Consider the following 18,426-nt stretch of genomic DNA (forward strand, 5'->3'; position numbering starts at 1 on the left):
AACGCAGGATAGACGTAGGTCTGACTCTGCCTTATGGCTTCAACGTGTCGTGTGAGCTAACGTCTGAATATCAGTTTTCCTAAATGCAAAATACATGCTATGCTACGTACCCTGCGCCGCTGTAGAAGGGTCAGGAACAATGAATGCAGTTAAGATTGTGGGTGCGTGTGAAGTCATTTCCACAGATGTATTTTAACCAACAATATTTACTGTAGAGCACAGGGAACTCTACTTAGTGCTCTGTGGTGACCTAAATGGGAAGGAAATCTAAAAGAGAGGGCATAGAGGTATACGTATAGCTGATTCACTTTGCTGTACAGCAGAAACTAACGCAACATTGTAAAGCAACTATACACACCAATAAAAATTTTTTAAAACACAGTATTTATGAAATAGTAACTACATGTTCTATCAAAACCATAATCAGACTATGACCCTACCTTCCTACAACTTAATAATGGGCTGACTCATTAGCCATGAAACTCAAAGACTTTACGTGCTTGGTACTAATATGAGTACTGGTCAGTTAGAGCCTCGTTCTGTCGGATGAGAGCCGAGAGAACGAGGCAGCGTGGATCTTGTCCATCTGACCCACTGCTGTAAGGGGGGAAAAAAAAGTCTCTGCAGGCTGAGGATCAGTTCTTGCAAACAAACACCATCTAACACAGTGAGCGGCTTTCGCAAATTAAATTGTGCAGGGATTTTAAATTCTTAATTTAAATAAACTACATCGAACGTAGGCACGGACTAAACTGATTATTCATCTTGGACGAAAACTTAATGGTGGCCGGGTGAAAGCAGGTGAGACGTAGATTGGCGACCTCCAGCTGTCTCGCTTTATTCTGAATTCTCTAATTGCCTGTGGACTCAACTGGTTGGATATAGAATCTACAGTTTGCCATAACTGTGTCGGTGCCCTTTCTTGACTAGTTGCTTGGATTGTTAGGGAATCAGTTAAGAATTACTTTATGACACTACTAGCTAGTTTTTATAATTACCCAAAAGAAAGCTTAGAAGGAATGTAACAAGGGTTTTGAAACAATGGCGCCAGCTCTTTCACTGAGTGTATTTCTCTCTCTCTGTCTCTCTCTCTGTCTGTCTGTCTCTCTCTCTGTCTCTGTCTTTCTCTCTCTGTTTTATTTTTACAGGGAAAAATGTGCTGAGATGGAAAAGAAATCAAGTGGATTTCCACGGTGGCATTTTTAAGAGCATCTTCTTAGAAAGACAATGTCATGGTAAGTATGAAAAACATAATCATTGGTCTCCGCTGGCTTATTTCGTGGATGCGTTTACAGCCTGGTTAATTCAAACCTGGCAGTGCTTTCAGATTCCTTTGGTGGTAAAAATTGTTCTCTTTTTAAAAATAATGTATTTGAAATTCACCGAAGTACAAAGCAGAGATTTCAAGCTCATTGGGAGTATACGTACTGGCATGCTTTGTGAATTTAGAATAAGAATTATTTGTTTCTCCAAATAGCCACAGTGCAGAGTATATCTCATTGATGCGACAAGAAAGTCAGCCCTCCTTCTGAAATTCACCCTCATCCCTACTGGCCACTGAAAACCCACTTTCTTCTACAGTAAGCCTCTCAAGCCACTGGGGCCTTTGAATGGCCTCAGCATTTCATTTTATCGCTTTTGTGTGTAGCCCCTGAAGAGTGCGACCCAAAATATCAGACGTGCTTCTAATGTAGGCTGCGGGCCCACTGAGGCCACGGGATCCTTCTCTTTCTCTGAAAGCCAGAAATAGAGCACAGCCCAAGGAAGGGGAAATGGGTAGAATACTTTGACGATCTATGTGTGTGAGCGTACGTTAATGAAGATATTTTACAAGTCAAAATTGGGACCCTTTCCCCCCATTTAAATTTCAGAAAGGATGTGTTTTAATATATTTCAAGTAAATGGTAAAGACTTTTCATGGCTCAGCTGTCAATTCAAGCCCTGCTGAGCCATTTATATGATGACATGGATTAAATACTTGCTGTTTACCTACTTTCTTACCATTCTGAGTGCCGTAACTTCTAAACATTTTTCGGAATTTAGACCACCAGTGGCTTTTGAGTATCTCTTTACAGTTAACCACCTAATTTCCCTATTCTTACTCTGTGACAAACTTCTGCACCTTTCCTGGATTCTAAAAGATTGTCAAGGTCACGTCCTTCATTGAACTCCTATTTCTAAAAACTAGATCTCCAAACTCCTTTTCCTATTTCCTGCTATTAAAAAAGTGCTAGGTTTTTTTTCCCCAAAGGTAATTTGTAATGAATAAAGAAAGACTACTACTGTCCCGCTTTCTGTGGTTACCATGCAAATTTGGAAGATGAAACAGATGAGCATATACAGTTCAGCAATCCGTAAGAGCACATTATGTCAATCCCTTTGTCTTCTGAATTTCGAAACCCCCTTTTTGGTTTTTCATTGTCATTTTCTTCTTTCAATCTAGAGGAGCATTAATGTATAACCAAGGCACGAAGTTGCCCAAGTATTTGTCTCTCTTGTCGCACCACCAGCCTTTCGAGCAACAAGCCTACTATGCAGCCTCGATTGTAACCATTTCAGGAGCTGCCGTGCAAGGAGCAGTCAGTGTAACGTAACCAGCCGATCCTGGTTCTGAGGAGAAGTGGTCATAACGTGTCTGACATCAGACTCAGAGCTGTAGACAGCACAGCTCCGAACATGACAGCTTGGATTATGAAACCCGAAGGGAACGTGATATAAAGCACACCACAGGGGGAAGGAAATGAGAACTTATGAACTGGGGAAGACTCCTTATTGGTTTTTTTTTTTAATTTTATTAATTTAGTTTTTATACAGCAGGTTCTCATTAGTTATCTATTTTTTTTTTAATTTTTATTTTATTTATTTATGGCTGTGTTGGGTCTTCGTTTCTGTGCGAGGCCTTTCTCTAGTTGCGGCAAGCGGGGGCCAATCCTCATCGTGGTGCGCGGGCCTCTCACTGTCGCGGCCTCTCTTGCTGCAGAGCACAGGGTCCAGATGCGCAGGCTCAGTAATTGTGGCTCACGGGCCTAGTTGCTCCGTGGCATGTGGGATCTTCCCGGACCAGGGCTCGAACCCGTGTCCCCTGCATTGGCAGGCAGATTCCAAACCACTGCGCCACCAGGGAAGCCCTAGTTATCTATTTTATACATATTAGCATATATATGTCAATCCCAACCTCCCAATTCATCCCACCACCACCCCCCTCCCCGCTTTCCCCCCCTTGGTGTCCATACTCTGCATCTGAAAGCACTGGGTGTTTCTCCAGCTGTGCTTCTGTGCTAGAGTCTGACTGCGTCTCTGGTAAGGGCAGCCCTTTGGAGCGCCAGTTCTGGGCTGGGCTTGATGAGTGGTGATGCTATTTGGAACTTTATTGTCTCCTAAGGATGGCTTCGCTGAAAAACTAAAGACAAAACTTTGAGCTTTCCTTTCCCAGAAACCTCAAGACCCCAAGTGACAACTAAAATCTCTGTGACTCTTTATTTTTTTTATTTTTCCCGCTCCCCATATCCTCAGGTCCATTCTCTAGTAGGTCTGTGTCTTTATTCCTGTCTTACCCCTAGGTTCTTTTTTTTTTTTTCATCTTTATTGGAGTATAATTGCTTTACAATGGTGTGTTAGTTTCTGCTTTATAACAAAATGAATCAGTTATACATATACATCTATCCCCATATCCCCTCCCTCTTGCATCTCCCTCCCACCCTCCCTATCCCACCCCTCTAGGTGGTCACAAAGCACCGAGCTGATCTCCCTGTGCCATGCGGCTGCTTCCCACTAGCTATCTACCTTACGTTTGGTAGTGTATATATGTCCATGCCTCTCTCTCGCTTTGTCCCAGCTCACCCTTCCCTCTCCGCATATACTCAACTCCATTCTCTAGTAGGTCTGTGTCTTTATTCCTGTCTTACCCCTGGGTTCTTCATGACATTTTTTTTCTTAAATTTCATACATATGTGTTAGCATATGGTATTTGTCTTTCTCTTTCTGACTTACTTCACTCTGTATGACAGACTCTAGGTCCATCCACCTCACTACAAATAACTCAATTTCGTTTCTTTTTCTGGCCCTCTGTGACTCTTTAACTGGACTGATTGTCACTTACAAGGGGTACAGGGTTCCGTGGGGAAACACAAAGACCTGTGAATCAGGACATTTCTGTTGTTATCCAGGTTTGTTGCTCATTAGCATGTTTTCGATGGTCAGGCTTCTGACATGTTTAAATAATAGAGATGTATGCATTTATTCCCTTTTCACTATGGAGAATTTGTGGTTATAAATGAAGAAAAACATCTGTCTAGGAAGCAGAAAGCATTCATTAAGCCTACTGAATACTTGAATGTTTCAACGTATGCCCGTTGGATCTAATTTTGCATACACCGCTGACTGAACCCTTTCTGGTTTTGTAACCCTGTTAAAGGAAATGCTTTGCAATGGATTTTCGTGGTCATCGGGGATGCTATTGGTGAACTGATGTTAGACATTCCTTAATTTTTTCCCAAAGATGGCTTAGTTCAGTTCGAAACTGACAACCAAGAACAATGCCTTTCAAGGCACTCCTGGAACCATGATTTTCATTTCTAAGTGAAGGGATTGAGGGATGAACCAGAATTTGGATGTTTGGCATTTGATGTTTGGACTGAATTTGCTAGTCTATTGAAGATCCTGACATTCAGGGTTATGCCAGGGGCTAATACGTTCGAACATTGAGGGAGTTTGTTTATATGCTACTTAGTTCTGGACACACATTGTCCAAATGAATCTTTTATTAAAACATTTTGTGATTCCGAGGGACACAGATTAGTTATGTAAATCAATTTGGTATAGTAACTGAGTTATAGACTTAAATACAATGCTAAAAATAATAATGTTAAATAGTATAGGGCTTCCCTGGTGGTGCAGCGGTTGAGAGTCCGCCTGCCGATGCAGGGGACACAGGTTTGTGCCCCGGTCCGGGAAGATCCCACGTGCCGTGGAGCGGCTGGGCCCGTGAGCCATGGGCGCTGAGCCTGCGCGTCCGGAGCCTGTGCTCCGCAACGGGAGAGGCCACAACAGTGAAAGGCCCGCGTACCGCAAAAAAATATATATATAAATATAATATAGGTAATATATAATTATGTATAATATAAATATTTTACAAATATAACAATAAACTAATATAAATAGAAATTATTTGGGGGCCTCCTTGATCCTTTTCTTCTTAACTATTATCCAAACCCGTAATATTACCTCGTACCAATACTACACTGCCTATTTTTTTCCTAGTTTAATGCTTCCTTTCTGCCGAAAAGGTATATGTTAGACTGGAAAAAAGGGGCAAATGTATCATTAAAGGGATCATCTTACACTATTTATAATTGTTTTTTTTTTTGGCCATGCCATGTGGCATGCTGGTTCTTAGTTGCCCAATTAGGGATCAAACCCTCACCCCCTGCAGTGCAAGCGTGGAGCCTTAACCGTTGGACCGCCGGGGAAGTCCCTATAAGTTTTTTTTTTATGCATAAGCTAATTTTGTTTGGCTTTTGGAGGCGATCAATAAACTCAGTCTTGAGTACGTGACCATGGAACATGACCTCGGCTAAGGTGAGCCAGCTGTGGCCTGTGGGTGACTCCGTTTTTAGGAGTAGCGCCTTGTATACAACAGTGCCGGAATTGAATGGCGGCAGTAGAGACGGCCTGGCCATCACTTGACCCTTTACGTCCCTTGACCCTTCACAGTGAGTTTGCTGATCCGTGCTCAAGGCCACGATCGGATTCTCCGGGGAGTCGGGAGGGTAGTTCACGGTGATTATTTTGGATCCGCAAATTGCTCACAAATATTAACATATAACACATTATCAATACTGTAGATACCTGCTTTCATGTTAGGAGTTCTGTGAATGCACCGCTACCGTCTCGTACAGCAGGTGTTTGGAATCGGGAATCTGGGACGCATGCGTCCCTAGGGTCTGGGAGCTCCCTGAAAGTTTACATGTGAACCGACTGTATATGCACCAGGGGGAGAACCCAGGGCCATCCACAAGAAAGCGTACGTGGCGCAGCCACACTGATTAGCGTGGGTCGCCTCTGGCTGTTGTAGTGATAGCTTCGCGTGGCTCTCCGATCCTTTAGGCTGAGGTTCATAACTAGGCGCCTTGACCATGGGGAACCATCTTGACCGGTTTTGCCATGCCTTTGTTCATGTGTTTCGTGATCTAGAGGAAGGGAATGCTTGCTTAAGCACAAGCAATTATTGTGATTTTTTAAATTTTGCTTCACTCAACTTTTTTTTTTTAATAAATATTTATTTTATTTATTTATTTTTGGCTGTGTTTGGTCTTCGTTGCGGTGTGCGGGCTTCTCACTGTGGTGGCTTCTCTTGTCGTGGAGCACGGGCTCTAGGCGCGCAGGCTTCAGTAGTTGTGGCGTGTGGGCTCAGTAGTTGTGACGCGCGGGCTCTAGAGCACAGGCTCAGTAGTTGCGGCACACGGGCTTAGATGCTCCGCGGCATGTGGGATCTTCCCGGATGAGGGCTTGAACCCGTGTCCCCTGCACTGGCAGGCGGATTCTTAACCACCGTGCAACCAGGGAAGTCCCTTGCTCAACTTTTTAATGAAGTGCATTCCATACCGTTAAAACCAGGGAGTTCACTGATTCCATCTGTGTGTGTGTGTGAGAGCATTGGCAAGCCAGGTAATTCTGACTCGGCACGCTTCCTTGAAGTGGGTAATTAATATCAAGAGGGAATGGAATTGTTTTGTCTTTCTCTGGTAGGCAGTTGAATGTCACACACTTGGGCGTGCTGTGGACCTGTAGTAAATATTAACACAGTATATTTTTGTTGTAGATGATTAAGGATCGTTTGCCTAAGCACACGCCTTTAATATGCCCTACTTCTTTTCCCTTTCCACGATGACTGCTGAAATAAGATTTTCCGTTGTGTTCCTACATATTTATTTCAGCATGATGTGGGGCATTGGGGAACATAGAACACGTAGGACTTCAGTGAGGCAGCATGTAACATAATCTACATGAGAACTGTTAGCTCATGGGACTGGAGACATGGTCCCGTTCCCTTACGTGAACCTTCCCAGGCTCTTTCTTGGCAGGCGATTGGAAATTTAAGTAGAGAAAGTTCAGTCTTCTTTGTTCCTGTCACAGCACAAGGCATGTAGAAGGTTCTCAGTAAATGCTGGATAAATGCAGGTCAGCATGCTTCACACTGTAGTTTAACAGGGACAGGTGCTTCCTGGAAACCAGTAGCCATAAGGTCTAGCTCGGGCTGAGGAGTGCAAGTGGGCAAGTGACCTTGGCCTGGTCCTCTTACCCCCTCCTGTGCCCTCAGCCTGCGTCATGCCAGCTTTATCCAACTACACAAGGTCCTGTCCCGTGCAAGACGTTTCCCTGCACATTGGTCCAGAGCTGCCCAGCCTCTGAGTGGATGAGGCTCTTTTCCATCGTGCAGAAAATCCTTCTGAGACCCTTTCATATCAGATGGAGAAAACAAAGTCATTCCGGCCCATGTTAGTTATGCGTTAGGAAACCAGACATCTTCTTTTCACCCAGGGATGAATCGGTATTATTTCACTCCTTGCATTTTGTGAATCTGGGTGGAGAAGAAAATATATGCCGTGGCTCGTGACATCTTTCTGCGGGTGATAACTTGGAAGCAGTGGAGTGTTGATTCTAGATATTTTTTTTTTCCTGCTATTTGTTCTGGTCTGGTTAATATGCATGGAAGAATATAAATTATTTAGCATTGACTTATCTGTAATTAAGTCTTCGAAATAGACTATGATTTTTAGCTGATATATTTTCTTCTCAATTACTTAGAGAATATAAGCCTTCCTTGGGGAATGGTTAGTCTTTCAATTGTCCTTTTAATGGTAATTGACTGGCTTGTTCAAATGATGCCGTTCTGGGAAGAAGGTTAACAAAATCTGGCAAGGTAATACGCAAATGGTGTCCGATGAGCGCTCTGCGTCCTGGATACGTGTCCTGATTAATTTCTCACCTTCCCAAACTTGCAGGTTCATCATGAGGGTAAACTGGGAAATACATCAGCTACGGAGTTTAAATTTCCTAACAGGTGGTCCTTTGGTCTCTTTTGTGGCTGGTATTAACATGGAGACTTTTATAATCCATAGTTAATTAAAAATCTCAACTAATTTAATCCTTTTGATATTGTAAGTTATATTTTTAAAATATTTAAACCAAGTGCTTGCTCAAAAAGCCATGAATGAGGGTAGATTGAGGCTGAACGTGGAATCGTGGTCATTTGTTATTTTATGCTTGGAAATGTCAGATTGTCGTTGGAGCATTTTACTGAAACCAATCCCAGTATTGACCGTTGTTTCCTGTAGCTTAATCTCCTTGGATATTTTTAAATCATTACCATTTCAGTGGTGAAGTCTTTGAACCCGTCTCTGAAATGATGTGACGTGAACCATTTAACATTTTTTTTGAAGGGAGTCAAGTAGCACAGGATGAGCGAGGATCCAGGGATATCTGACCAGAATTGAAGTGATTTGAGGATAAAGTCCATTTCATTGCATTGCCTTTCAAAGTACAGAGACAGCAGTGGAAGTCATTTTCCACAGTGGCGCCGTCTTGTGTCTGCACAGCTGAAGATCAATGAATTGATCTTCTATCTTCAGGATAATTTGGAATCAATCCTTTTTCATGTTGAAATGGCTAAACTGCTTTGGCAAGAAACATCAAAATGATGTGATGTTTCAGGACTTAGGGAGACCACTGTAAAGCTCTGGTGGTGTAGACTTTCTCAGAAATGTTTTCCGCTAGCTGCCAGTTGAGAATCTTTCTGATCAAGTTCTTTCTAAGGGCCCCTCTATTGGGAGATGCAGTGTCAGTCTTTCACATCTGAAAGGCCACCCTCCTGAAGCCTCACCGCTACATCTGCTGTATTTTTCTCAGCCAGTCTTCTTGAAGGACGAAGAAGTCAAAATGCATTTTCCTCACTTTCCACTCTTTGCAATCTATTGATTTCCTACTGCCACTGTAACTGGTGATCTCAAACTTAATGGTTTGACACACAGGACACATTGTTAACAAATTCAGTTCTGGAGGTCAGATGTCTGGGGCAAAGACCAGTGTCAGCAGGGTTGGTTCCTTCTGGAAGGTGTAGGGGAGGATCCATTGTGTTGCCTTCTCTCATTTGTAGCGTACCTTGGTTCATGGTCCCACATCCCATCAGCACCTCTCTCTGCTTCAGTTCTCACATCTCCTTCTCTGACTCTGACCCCTGCCCCCTCCTCTGAAGGACCTTGTAATTCCACTGGGCTTGTCCAGGTAACCCGGGGGCATCTCCCCATGTCAAGACCCTTAATTTAATCCCATCTGCACAGTCCATGTAAAGTTCTCTGCCAGGGAAGGTTGTATGTTCTCAGGGATTCTGGGAAGTCAGAATCAGATGACTTTGGAGGGCATTGTTCCACCCGCCACACTTAGAAGGCTATGATCCTGTGAGCGCCAGGAGATACATGTCACCTGTCACCTTCAGGGACCTCTACGCCATCCATCTCCTTCATTGGCATGCTCTCTCCTCCATCTCTCTCTCTCTCTCTTTTTTTTTTTTTTGGCTGTGCCATGCGACATGTGGGATCTTAACTCCCCGGGCAGGGATCGAACCTACAGCGTCCCCTGCAGTGGAAGCTCGGAGTCCTAACCACTGGACCGCCGGGGAAGTCCCCTCTCCTCCACGTCTTTGACAACATTCTTGTTTCTCGTTTTCCCCCTTGCTAGCATCCTCTTCACTTCCTTTATTCCCTACGCCCCTTCCTTCTTCTTTGCTCCTGTCCCTTTGGAATCTCGCCCTCTGCCCTTGATGGAGGCTGTGTGTACGAGAGCCTCACGTGTGTGAACAAAGACTGGGGGCCTTTGACCTCAGGCTCCCCTCTCTACCCCATCTCTGACATCCCTCCACATACACTCTGTCCCAGGCATGTCATACCATTCAGAACCTTCCAGACCCAGCCCTGTTCCATTTCAGACCTCCATGTCTCTTGCAGGGATGCCCCCCCTTTCCCCCCTCAGCTGACCATTCTTGCAGCTGGAAAAATTCATTTCAACCTTCTGATTCCATTTGCACCTGGACATCACTTCTCAGGGAAGCCTCGCTCCTCCCCTAAAATCCATTACTGAAGAGAGCATCTCCGTGATAATGGGGTCCCCCTGCCTCTTTAATGTCTCACTTCTCTCCTAGACTCAAAATCTAAGTATTGGAAATATTTTATATTGCTGTAACCCTCACCTCATCTGACACAGTGTCCCCTACACAGTGAAAAATTATTGATCAAATTAATGTCATGATAAACTAGTAGCGACGAAGACTGTGTTTAGAGGTAATCTCACTGCGCTGCCCTCAGTCTCTTATACTTTTATGTATTTGTATTGTTTCCGTAGTACGTGTATCTGTGTAAATTATAACAGATTATTGAAGAAGTCACGATCATCTTGAGAGTTCTTTGTTCCTCCTGCTAAAACTGAGCAAGTCTATGCGGAGTTGTCAGAAGAGGGCGGGTTCCGGATGGCCTGAGCGCGCCTCATTCTGCACGTGTTGGTCCTCATATTCCTGAGCGCTATCGATGCCCAAGGGAGGTGAGAATTATGTTCCGTCCTGAGCACAGAGAATGATTGTTGCTGTCACGCCAAGGGAATGAGGCAAAATATTGGTGTCTCCTAATGCAATCGTGATTTCCTCCAAGAATGCTTTGCCTTCACTTTACTTAAAGAAAAATGTCGGCCAGGGTGGTGGAAATGAACGGATAACCTTGTGCGTACGGGTAGGACTCTGCTCCAGGGAAGATACTAAAGAGTAATATTTTCAAAATACCATCGAGAGATGAAAGTGAACTTTAAAAAAAAAAAAATGCTGTCAGCAGTTTAGACCTTCTGAAGGTCATGTGGAGAATTGCTTAACTGGAGTTATTGCAGCTATGAGCACTAACTTTTTTGAGGAATGGCCTAGGCAAAGATTTTTTTTCTTAACCCAGTTCTGCTGCTAACCTTCTTTTTATAAATAGTAAACAGACACGTCCGATGTTAATGATAATAAACGGACACATTACATTGGAACACGTTTATCTTAATTTGTATCCTGGTGTAGTTTTTTGTTTGTTTATAAACTTATTTATTTATTATTATTATTATTTTTGGCTGTGTTGGGTCTTCATTGCTGCACGCGGACTTTCTCTAGTTGCTGTGAGCGGTGGCTTCTCTTGTTGCGGAGCATGGGTTCTAGGCACGCGGGCTTCAGTAGTTGTGGCTCACGGGCTCAGTAGTTGTGGCTCGAGGGCTCTAGAGTGCAGGCTCAGTAGTTGTGGCACACGGGCTTACTTGCTCCGTGGCATGTGGGATCTTCCCGGACCAGGGCTCGAACCCGTGTCCCCTGCATTGGCAGGCAGATTTTTAACCGCTGCGCTACTTGGGAAGTCCCTGGTGTAGTTTTATAAAGGAAGGTTTAGTTGAGGCCTCTCCCATGTGGAAATTCAATTAGTCCTTTTGTTCTCTCGAAGGGCTCTTGTTTTAATTTCTAAACTGAACTTATTTCCTAAAGGTACACATTTTTTTTTGAGCTACGTATTATTATTATTATTATTCCCATTTTACAGATAAGGGAGTTGAGGCCCAGAGACGTTAATCAACTTGCCCAAGGGCACACAGCACACAGTGGTGGAGCCAGGATTGGAATTAAAGCTACACATTTAATTTTCTAAGACAAAAGGAGCTAAATTTACTTAAAACTTGAAGGACTCTTAGTGTCTGGACATTAACTTATCAGTCATTTCCTATGTACTCTTAAAAAGGTAGCTGCCGGGCTTCCCTGGTGGTGCAGTGGTTGAGAATCCGCCTGCCAGTGCGGGGGACATGGGTTCGAGCCCTGATCCGGGAAGATCCCACATGCCGCACAGCAACTAAGCCCGTGCGCCACGACTACTGAGCCTGCGCTCTAGAGCCTGCGAGCCACAACTACTGAAGCCCGCGTGCCTAGAGCCCGTGCTCCGCAACAAGAGAAGCCACCGCAATGAGAAGCCCGTGCACCGCAATGAAGAGTAGCCCCCGCTCGCCGCAACTAGAGAAAGCCCGCGTGCAGCAACGAAGACGCAACGCAGCCAAAAATAAATAAATTAAATAAATACATTTATTTTTTTAAAAAAAAGGTAGCTGCCTTCAGCATGGTAACGATTAGATGACAGGGAGTAGTAAGGAAATGTCTCTGGGAAGGAAGAAAGGATCAAAGGGAGACCGTATCCCAACCCTGTACGGCAAGAACAAGCCACCTCTTTCTCCGTCTTCTTTTCTGCCCACGACATGAACCCGAGCTTTGCTCGCATCTCTGTGATTTGCAATTGCTTTTTAGTCCTGAGAGAGACGTAGTTGCTCCCTCCAGCTGACGGATCTGAGAGGTCGGGCTTCAAGTGCCCAGTGGTCATGATGGATAAACCTGCCATCAGTGACAGCCGTGTAATAGGGTGTGAACCCAGCACTGATCGCACTGGGACATTACAGTCAGAGCACCCTCATCCACTTATCAGACCAAGGTGCCCCTCATGCACACCACGAGATTGCTCTCCTCGTATTGGAATGCCACAAAATTTATGCAAGTAGCAACATTCTAAATTTTAGCCTACTGTCATGGTTTTAAAAAGTGAGTTACTCTGAGCCCTGGACACTCACAGGATACTCCAGTCCCATGTGTCTGGAATGACCTTGATGGTAAGATGACATGACCTGAAGCCTTATCCGTTACCCTTGAGTTTATTAACGTTTCGTAACCTTGGTGAACAAAATCTGCCTTTTTCCCTTGTCATGCTATAATCAGTGGTTTGGTGTCTTTTAGTTGTTAGTCTGTGGGAGCTTTCTTAGCTCAGGACTTCAAAAGATTGAGTTGACTTTCTGTCGTTGCCAGTCCCATGGAATTCAGCTTTCCGCCGTTTTCCCTGCGTTAGTAAACTATTGTCGCACACGTGTGCGTGGTGTGCGCACACACACCACCGCACCACACACCTACAAAGATGAATATATGCTTCGCATTTCTATATTTTACCCTTTTTTTTAGAAAAAGTCATCGAAGGAGTGTTTTCTTCCCAAGCTCGTTTGGACTCCAAGCATGACGTGGAATCATGTGCACCATGGTTCTGATGGTGGCCACCACTACGTTGCAATACTCTATTTCAAATAAATGAGTCAGTGCCCACTAGAATAATTTTGCGTGCATGTGTTGCTTGACACTTTTCAAACTTGCCTCCATGGTCATGGTTTTATTGGGTTCTAGCAACAGGTTAGGATGGCATATCTTGTCCATTTTCCACGAGTACATCCTGAGGTGTAAGGGCTTGAAATGGTTGCTGGAAAAAAGTCACCGTGGGCTCATTTCCGGTGATTATCTTCTCCATTGTGTACAGAAGGATCGTAGGAGATGGTGCCTTCCCACAGGGAGTTGAGAGTGGCAAAATCGATATATTAATGCAGATAGGAATCCACCTGTACTCACAGTAAAACATGTTGTGATACTTCGTCAAGTATCAGAACTCAGTCGGTAAACACGACCCCATTTAATCACGCTAAGTTATGTCACATAAGCAAGATGGGCTAACTGCCCTTCTTAAGATGTTTACAACATGGAATTCTGGTAACGTATCCTCATCCGTACCCCAGCCATTATTTTTGGAGTCACAAGTTTTCTGCATTTGTGCGACCAAACGATGGGCATCCGTGCTTTATTGCCGGTGGGCACAGAATCCGCAGTAATATGTGAGAACACATAGGGAGACAGCTAAGACTTACCTGTCTCCATGAAACCCTCTGAATTCTGTCAGCCTCAGTCATCTTCCCCCCTTTTAAATTCTGGGTGTATGAAATTTACAAGATGCCTCCTGGTGTTCTCTACAAAGTTCTGGAGTTCCTCCCATCAACCAGCAATGTTTTCGTGTTCAAAGGATATGATCCTGCCTGCGTTGTCTGCTGTGATTTGACCATTGACTAGAATTATTCATAGATCTTGACCACACATCAAGGTATTATGCTTGTGTCATCAAAAGTGATGATAAACAGAGTATTATCTTTTTAATTTATTTTTATTGAAGTATAGTTGAATTACAATGTTGTGTTAACTACTGCTATACAGCAAAGTGACTCTGTTATACACTTACATACATTCTTTTTTATATTCTTTTCCATTATGGTTTATCACAGGATGTTGCATATAGTTCCCTGTGCTCTACAGTAGGACCTTGCTGTTTATCCTTCCTATATATACCAGTTTGCATCTGCTAACCCCAGACTCCCAGTCTATCCTGCTCCCACGCCCCTCCCCCTTGGCAACCACAAGTCTGTTCTCTATGTCCATGAGTCTGTTTCTGTTTCATAGGTAGGTTCATTTGTGTTGTATTTTAGATTCCACATATAAGCAATGTCATATGGTATTTATTTTTCTATGTCTGACTTGCTTCACTTAGTATTGATGATCTCTAGGTCCATCCATGTTGCTGTAAATGGCATTATTTCATTCCTTTTCGTGGCTGAGTAATATTCCATGGTACATTTGTACCACATCTTCTTTATCCATTCATCTGTCAGTGGACATTTAGGTTGTTTCCATGTCTTGGCTATTGTAAATAGTGCTGCTATGAACATTGGGGTGCATGTATCTTTTTGAATTAGAGTTTTGTCTGGATATATGCCCAGGAGTGGGATTGCTGGGTCATATGGTAGCTCTATTTTTAGTTTTCTGAGGAACCTCCATACTGCTCTCCATAGTGGCTGCACCAACTTACATTCCCACCAGCACTGCAGGAAGGTTCCAAATAGGGTATTTATTTAAATGAATCATATTTATTTAAGTAAGTGTTTGCCCCCATATCATCATTTCCCCTTGGGCTTTGCCACCCTAGCATTCTGCCTCCTGAGTTTGGCCTTCTCTCTTTGGGTTATCAGTCATAGCAGAGGCTAACAATTACATAGCTCTTCCTCTGTGCTAGCACCTATTCCAAGTGCCTTTTTTTTTTTTTAATATATAAATTTATTTATTTATTTTTGGCTGCGTTGGGTCTTTGTTGCTGCACGCGGGCTTTCTTTAGCTGCAGTGAGCGGGGGCTACCCTGCGTTGAGGTGCACGGGCTTCTTGTCGCAGTGGCTTCTCTTGTTGCGGAGCACGGGCTCTAGACTTGCAGGCTTCAGTAGCTGTGGCACGCGGGCTCAGTAGTTGTGGCGCATGGGCTCTAGAGCACAGGCTCAGTAGTTGTGGTTCACGGGCTTAGTTGCTCCGTGGCATGTGGGATCTCCCGGACCAGGACTCAAACCCGTGTCCCATGCATTGGCAGGTGGATTCTTAACCACTGCGCCACCAGGGAAGTCCCTGAATATTGTATTTTCTAGAGATACAAATGAGGTTCTGACTCAATTTAAAAAAAAAAATTTATGGAAGTATAGTTGATTTACAGCGTTGGGCCAATCTCTGCTGTCCAGCAAATATATACACATATATATTCTTTTTCATATTATTTTCCATGATGGTTTATCCCAGGAGATTGGATATGGTTCCCTGTGCTCTACAGTAGGACCTTGTTGTGTATCCATCCTATATATACTAGTTTGCATCTGCTCACCCCAAACTCCCAATCCTTCCCTCCCCCTCCCCCCACCCCTTGGCAACCACAAATCTGTTCTCTATGTTTATGCTGACTCAATTTTGATTAAAGACCCCTGGGCTGAGTGCAAACACTCATGGCCGTTATGAACCCTTTAGAAGTAAAATGAACAGGAGAGGATACAGCTTCTGATCTTGAATTGATTGGATGACAAAGATGGCGGAACGTGAGGAAATTCACTGAGGAAACGTCAGAGCTCAATGTTGCCAAATGTATTTTGATGAGCATCTAATATACCTACCCTCATTCCTGCTTCCAGATAATTTTTCTGTGTAAATTTTCACTTTTAGTCCTATTTCTTACTTTTTTTGAGGTTGGTTTTATTTTCGCCATTTAAAAAACATATTTTTATCAGAGTATAGTTGATTTACAATGTTTGGTTAATATCAGGTATACAGCAAAGTGATTCAGTTATATGTACATATATCCACTCTTTTATTTTTTTTTAATTATTTTCCCATATAGGCCATTGCAGAGTATTGAGTAGAGCTCCTGTGCTCTGCAGTAGGTCCTTATTAGTTATCTGTTTTATATATAGTAGTGTGTATGTCCATCCCGATCTCCCGATTTATCCCTCCCCCTCCTTTGGTGACCATAAGTTTGTATTCTACATCTGTGACTCTATTTCTGTTTTGTAAATAAGTTCATTCATTTGTACCCTCTTTTTAAGATTCCATATAGAAGCTATATCATATGTTATTTTTCTTTCTCTAGCTGACTTACTTCACTCAGTATGACCATCTCTAGGTCCATCCATGTTTCTGCAGATGTCCTATTTTCTTACTTATTTAAAAATTGTTTTAATCCTTTTTAAAATTTTGTTTGGCCATGCGGCACGTGGGATCTTAGTTCCCAGACCAGGGGTCAAACCTGCGTCCCCTGCAGTGAAAGCACGAAGTCTTAACCACTGGACTGCCAGGGAATTCCCTTTTTTTTTTTTTTTCTTTTTTCTTAGAGGCATCTTTGCCAGATAAAAATGAAGAAAAGAAATTAAATGCTTTAGGATTTGATATGTACATGAAAAACATGACATCAAGCTATTTATTCAGTGACTTTGGAAAGCATTTAATTCAATGTAATGAATTCTGTTTCATGGAGTGCATTCTCCCTGCTTCAAGGTGGTGTAATACCACCTAATTTGTTTTTTATTGAAGTATAGTTGCTGTACAATATTATGTAAGTTACAGGTGTACAGCATAATGATTCACAATTTTCAAGGTTATACTCCATTTATAGTTATTATAAAACTTAGGGTATATTCCACGTGTTGTGCAATATATCCTTGTAGCTTATTTTATACCTAAGAGTTTGTTCCTCTTACCGCCCTCCTCCCATATCTCCCCTCCCATCTCCCCTCTCCCCACTGGGAACCACTAGGTTATTCTCTATATCTGTGAGTCTGCTTCCTTTCTGTTTTATTCACTAATTTGTTAATACTACCTAATTTTATGCCACCCTGCCATTTATATGCCGTTTATATTAAATCCAGGTCCTTGTCTAGTGGCATTTTTCTCAGAGTGAGAAAAATAAATGACTTCCTTGGATGGTACAGAATTTGGATTGAACACACGTATTTTTTTTAATCCAAGTTAGATTGAACACAAGCATTTTTTAGCCTCTTTTAAAACTCTAAGCTCAGTTGATGTTCTGTTAGACCAGAGGTTTCCATCCATGTGGCAAAGTACTGTTTTCCCCCCTACTGCCAAGGACATAGAAGATGTTTATTTGGAGGAGTTGAATGCAAGAGAGACGGACCCAGGGACTTCAGAATTAGTGGAGTGAGGACTCAGTCTCCAGACAGAACAATTAGGGAATTACATACATTCTGCATCCCAGTGGCAAGTGGTATCCTACTGCACCCTACTTCCCTCCCAAGTTGAAAGCCACTAGACTTGTCCAAACACGTATGAGAGGCACCTTTTTATGGGGAAACTGAGTGAGCAGTGAAAAGAATTCCATAAATAGCACTTGAAAGCCATTTGAGTAACTTGCTTTTTCACTGTATAGAAGTCCACCTGCTGAGGACCACAGCCTACTGACACAGAGCTATTTGTCAATGAGAAAAGATAGCCTTACGTCCTAGATATTTTAGGGTAGCTTCCAATAAGGGAGTCTTAAAAAAAATGAAAAATGGAAAAATGTTATCTGGAGGAAACATACACAGCAGCAACTAGAAACGTGAAAAAAGAAAAAAAACCCTCTCATCTATAACTTGTGGGAGATATACTAAAATACCAATCCTTTAAAAAAGTGGGAATCCTATGAAAAAGTAACATAATAGCCAAATTTAAAAAAAAATGGATCCAGACGTAAATATGAAGATATTTCCTATGGGTAAAACCTGATGGAAAAAAAAGGAAAGAAAGAAAATTAAGTCTCAATCTAGGAATTCCTCACCCAAACAGTGTTTCCAGTAAAGGGTGACAAAGAATAAAAGGGGCAGAAAAGACTTATAAATAATTTGCATTTTACCCCCATCCTTGAACGATCTAAGCTTTCACACTTACATGGCACATTGGATGCCCAGCGTGAGAATGAAACGAAATTCATGCCCGAAGCACACTGCTGTGAAATTTCAGAACAGCTGCTACACAGAGAAGATCCTAAGAGCCTGGGATCCTCAGAGCCGTTGGAAGGGCAAGTAGAAAAAGAGAAAACCCCCCGAATAATCAATAGTTAGAATGCCACAGGCCCTTCAAAGTCTTTCCCAAAGATTCAACGACAGAAACTTCCACAACCCTAGATAGAACTGATTTCCCACCTAGAACTCCACTCTGAACCGATC

At 42.9% G+C, this 18,426-nt stretch overlaps 1 protein-coding gene across 8 annotated transcripts in view; it reads left to right on the top strand.

The window, feature by feature from the left end:
• The window catches only part of LOC117310287 (neuroligin-4, X-linked-like), a 345,163-nt gene that overhangs the window by 37,520 nt on the left and 289,217 nt on the right, over positions 1-18,426 (top strand). For 6 of the 8 annotated variants that reach the window (XM_033849537.2, XM_033849534.2, XM_033849535.2 and 3 more), the window contains one exon: positions 1,149-1,235. The exons of 1 other annotated variant lie outside the window; for it this stretch is intronic. The gene's annotated coding sequence lies outside the window, so the exon portion shown is untranslated. Of the gene's footprint in view, positions 1-1,148; positions 1,236-10,395; positions 10,591-18,426 lie in introns of all 8 variants that reach the window. One more of the 8 variants, XM_033849539.2, reaches the window with a different exon arrangement.

Source organism: Tursiops truncatus, chromosome X (genome assembly GCF_011762595.2).
Source record: "Tursiops truncatus isolate mTurTru1 chromosome X, mTurTru1.mat.Y, whole genome shotgun sequence".
Classification (NCBI taxonomy): Eukaryota; Metazoa; Chordata; class Mammalia; order Artiodactyla; family Delphinidae; genus Tursiops; species Tursiops truncatus.